We start from the raw sequence: 5,704 nt of genomic DNA on the forward strand, positions 1-5,704 counted from the left end.
GTGAGTTGGCTTAGGTTTAAGCAATTATAGTAGACTATTATTTACGTTGTTTTCTCTGTCTCTGCCTGCTGCTGAAAACTATAATACTGTCTGAAGGAAAAAAGTGTAGGAGAGTCAGTATCTTTCATCCATGCCTTTCTACTCAGTATAGACTATTTCACAAGTTGCTTATACATTTTTGATAAATTTACTATCAAGGATCCAATTGCCCTCTTTCATGATAGTCTCTTTTTAGAGATATCCTTCTAGTCTATGAGACATATGCATATTGCTTATGTCCCAGTTTTGAACAGCGTACATGCCCTTTTGCATGGGTTATAAGAGGGGTTTGAATTTAGTTGTTTGTGGCACGATGAATTAGGAAAGAAGAGCAGAAGCAAAATGGAAAGCCTTACCTCTAGTATTATTACCTAAGAGACATATTTCCATATGTGATAGCTAATAATCTCCTTAATGCCGACTGGCAAATGACGGCAACTACCTGCAGGACAAGGGGTTTTAGTTATGCCTAATTGGCAGTGTGTTTGCACCTCAGTTCCCACACATCTAACACCTGTTCTATTTATCTTATACCTCTAGGACTAGGGGCACTGAAAGTGGATAAAAGATATCTGGTCCCAATGGCTCTTTGGTACTTGAGAAAAAGAGCAATTAATTACCCTGAGTTCCTTGTATCGTTTCCATGCTCATTTGGTATTGAAAAAAATGTCTAAAATTATTCAAATTATGTTGCAAAACCTTTTTGGCATCCATGGTGGGATTTTGAAGGATGAAAGAAAGGCAGTTTTGTGTAGTGCTTTGGAGCCAGGCGAAGTTCAGTCTAAATTCTGCCTCACTCCCTTACAAATATTCTGAACTTAGGGAATTTACCTAACATATCCTAATTTCTAATTTCTTATGTGGAAAATAAAGATACTACAGTGTGAAAGCTGTAATGGAAGTTGTAAAGTATGTTATGGGGGCAAAGAAGGATACTCTAACCTGGATGTGGGAGTAAAGTCAGGTCTTTCTAAGGAAAATAAGATCTAAATTAAGAAGAAAATTGCTAAGAGAATAGAATTTAAGTGTTTTCATAATAAAAAATAAGTATGCAAGGCAATGCTGCTGTCAATTAGCTGGATTTAGCCATTTTGTCATTAATAGATGCATCAAAACTTCATGCATCTATAAATATATGCAATTTTTATTTGTCAATTTGAAAATAAAAAGACCATAACATTGGTAGACTCCCAAATGGATGAAGGGATTAGTGACAGAAAAGTGTTTTAGGTAGCGGAACATGTGTGAAGGCATAGAACCAAGAGAAGCACAATGTCAAAAGTGACCTGAATGAGTTTGATATGTCTGGAGGACAGAGTACAGAATGGATGGCAGAGTGATGAGGATACAGGTTAATGAATATGAGAGATTTGAGGTTACACAACCAAGTAGAAACTAGACAACAAGGACCCTATGTGCCCTGCTGTAGTGTATATATTGTATTATGGAGGTAATGGGAAATTATTTTAAAAAAATAAGCACAGAGATTATGTCACTTTTTTTTAATCAAAGTGTACAGTGCAATCAAGCAAATGGATTGGGCTTAAGGAAGGACTTGAAAATTAGAAAACTAGAAACCAGTTAAGAAGCTAGTATAGTAATCTAATAATATAAAACATAGGGTGATGCTTGATTTAGAATAGTAGTAGATACAGGAGACGACAGACATCAGAAACACTGGAAAGTCAGAATCTCTATAACCAGAGTATTGTGGGGTGATAAAGGAAAGAACTGTCTTCAATCAAGAGTGACGCTTGAACGTCTGTGCAACTGGGAGAAGGTAGTAAAATTAAACGTGGTGGTGGGTGGTAAACATCAAATTTATTATCTAAGCAAAGACACTTTCTAAAGTGCATAGATACACTATTAAGAATTGAACTTGATAATAGCAGGCAAAATTTAGAATTCTGCGTCAAACTGATACAGTCAGTCAGTCAAAACTGAAGCAGAACAGGAAATACTGAGAGAAAGGATCAGGTTTGGAAAAAAGATGGTGAGTTTGTTCGGTTTTCTAACCTTTGCCTTGGCTTCTGTGTCTGGATTCCCATGCCTTCCCTTGGGGAGAAGGTGGTGGCTTACCCTTCCTAAATAGGCTCTTCTTAGCTAAGCCAAGGAAGTTTACACTTGTTTGTAAGGAAAAGCAAGGGCCACTCACTCCTAATTATTTTATAGCATTTTTAGAGGAAGGCAGATGTATGAATAGACTATGGAATCTTACTGAGAAACAGCTAAGTATTTCCTATAGCTGTTTGGTCTTCAGCTGCTCTCACATTTCCTTTATTTAAAGATCAGTAATCTCCTTGTAGCTCAGAAGTCTCCCTTAATGAGTGAGATTTCCTAAACAAACTAGTTGTTAGTAGGAAAATTAGCTGATCTTGTTTCTGGTTTTTGTTTGTTTTGTTTTGTTCTGTTTTCATTTGTATATATAATATTGATACTATTGTTTTGAGTAATTGCATGCACAAGTGGTCTTCCAAAAGCTCATACAAAGTGCATATTATAAAATTCCTATGCTTGAATTTCAAAGTATTTATTTATTTATTTATTTATTTATTTATTTTTGCGGTTTTTGGCCAGGGTTAGGTTTGAACCCGCCACCTCTGGTATATGGGGCCAGAACCCTACTCCTTTGAGCCACAGGTGCCACCCAAACTTCAAAGTTTTTGTACAAAGTTGTCTCTAATGATATTTTGTGAAATTGTTAGTATTACCCAGGAATTTTATGGCTTTTTTTGAATTTAATAAATATTTTCTACTCCGTGTTCTCATTTGTTTTACATTTTCATCTTCATACTTGAGTTGGTGTTAGTAAATATCAGGGCATTCTCTAGAACTTGAAGTGTTATATCACAGAAAAAAATATCAGTAACAGTCTGAATTACTTCCAGCCATACCTATTTCATTTAATTTTGGTTATTATGACTTAATGAGATATAGCAACAGGTTTATTTGCCTTTGGAGTTTATTCATTTATGGAAATATGTTTACCAATTTGCAAAGACTTTTCATCTAAGAAGTTAATCATGGTTTATAGTTTTGAAGAAAAAAAAATCAGTGTGTTTTTAACTATTTCATTTATTCCCTTAGCTTTCAAGGTTTTTAAACATTAGTCACATCTAAAGCCAGCTTACACCCCTTGAAATGTTCCTACTGGGGAAAACTCATCAGTAGATAACAAATACATTCAAAACTTATTATAAATCTATTTTTAGTTTTCTTCCATAAAAATGTACCTGGAAGTATCAACTTGGTAACAAAATATTGATTTCATGTGTGTATAATCTTAAATGGAAGAGAGGTGGTTTTAGTCTTCATAATCTCATCAGACTATTTATATAACAATTATATCACAGGCCAATGCTATATACATTATACAATCACAAAAGTTAAGTCTGATAACAGTGCGATATAGCCATTAGTGTTATTTTAACTTTATAAATGGTAAATGTGAGTTTTAGGAAGGTATAGTAGCTTCTTCAGGTTCATACAACTAATATGTGGCAAAACCCCTCTATGAAGTAGTTCTTGTGGATTTAATCCAGAGCACATGCTTTGACAAGTATGCCATACTATTTTGGTAACTGTTTTTTTTTTTTTTAAACTTCAGGATTAAAATTTACAACTTTTTATTTATTTAAGCTTTTATAACTTTATTTTATTTTTCATATAAAATATTTAATATTTAATCTGTTCTATGGCAACATTTTCTTTTTCTGGTAAGTGATTCTTTTTTTTTATATTAAATCATAGCTGTGCACATTAATGCAATCATGGGGTACAGTGTGCTGGTTTTATATACAATTTGAAATATTTTCATCAAACTGGTTAACATAGCCTTCATGGCATTTTCTTAGTTATTGTGTTAAGACATTTGTATTCTACATTTAGAAAGATTCAAATGTACCCTCATAAGATGAACCAGAGGCGTGATCCCAACAATCACCCTCCCTCCACCCACCTTCCCCCCTCCCCTCCCCTCCCTCTCCCCTTTCCCCACATTCTTAAGCTATTTCATGGTATACATATAACACAATTTATTGATCCATTTGTGGGTCCATGGGCACTTGGGCTTCTTCCATGACCTAGCAATTATGAATTGGGCTACAATAAACATTCTGCTACAAATATCTTTGTTGTGGTGTGATTTTTGGTCTTCTGGATATATACCTAGTAGAGGAATTGCAGGATCAAATGGCAGGTCCATTTTTAGTTCTCTATGTGTCCTCCAGACATCTTTTCAAAAGGAACGTATTAGTTTGCATTCCCACCAGCAGTGTAGAAGTGTTCCCTTTTCTCCACATCCACACCAGCATCTCTGGTTTTGGGATTTTGTGATATGGGCTAATCTTACTGGTGTTAGATGATATCTCAAAGTGGTTTTGATTTACATTTCTCTGATGATTAAGGATGATGAGCAGTTTTTCATATATCTGTAGGCCATGCACCTGTCTTCTTCAGAGAAATTTCTCTTCTAGTCCCTTGCCCAGCCTGAGATGGGATCACTTGTTCTTTTCTTGCTAATACATTTGAGTTCTCTGTGGATTCTGGTTATTAAACCTTAGTCAGAGACATAACCTGCAAATATCTTCTCCCATTCTGAGGGCTATCTGCTTGCTTTCCTTACTGTGTTCCTGGCTGTGCAGAAGCTTTTTAGTTTGATGAGGTCCTAGTAGTGTATTTTTGATGTTGCTTCAATTACATGAGGGGGTCCTCCTTATAAAAATATTTGCCCAGGCCAATTTCTTCAAGTGTTTTCCGTACACTTTCTTCTAGTATTTTTAAAGTTTCATGTCTTAAGTTTACATCTTTAATCCAGTGAGAGTCTGTCTTAGTTAATGGTAAAAGATGTGGATCCAGTTTCAGTCTTCTGCAGATCATCAGCCAGTTCGCCCAGCACCATTTGTTAAATAGGGAATCTTTTCCCGACTTGATGTTTTTATTTGGCTTCTCAAAGATCAGATAACAGTAAGTAGCTGGGTTCATCTCTTAGTTCTCTATTGTGTTCCAGACATCTACCTCTCTGTTTTTGTGCCAGTACCATGCTGTTTTGATCACTATCAATTTATAGTATAATCTGAGGTTTGGTAGAGTAATTCCTCCTGCTTTGTTTTTATTTCTGAGTAATGTCTTGGCTATTCGAGGTTTTTTCTGATTCCATATAAAATGAAGTATTACTTTTTCAAGATCTTTAAAGTATGACAATCGAGCTTTAATAGGGATTACATTAAAATTATGTATTGCTTTGGGTAGAATGGACATTTTAACGATGTTGATTCTTCCCAGCCATGAGCATGGTATGTTTTTTCATTTGTTAACATTTTAAGATATTTCTTTTTTTAGAGTTTCATAGTTCTCTTTATAGAGATCTTTCACGTCCTTTGTTAGGTAAACTCCCAGATATTTCATCTTCTTTGGCACTACAGTGAACGGAATAGAGTTCTTGATTATTTTTCAGCTTGAGTGTTGTTGGTATATATAAAGTCAACCGATTTATGAATGTTGATTTTGTAACCTGAGACACTGCTGTATTCCTTGATCACTTCTATGAGTTTAGTAGTAGAATCCCTGGTGTTTTCCAGGTATACAATCATATCATCTATGAAGAGTGACAGTTTAATCTCTTCAGACCCTATATGGATACCCTTGATTGCCTTTTCTTCCCTAA

Source organism: Otolemur garnettii, unplaced genomic scaffold (assembly GCF_000181295.1).
Source record: "Otolemur garnettii isolate 467f Iridium unplaced genomic scaffold, OtoGar3 scaffold00117, whole genome shotgun sequence".
NCBI lineage: Eukaryota > Metazoa > Chordata > Mammalia > Primates > Galagidae > Otolemur > Otolemur garnettii.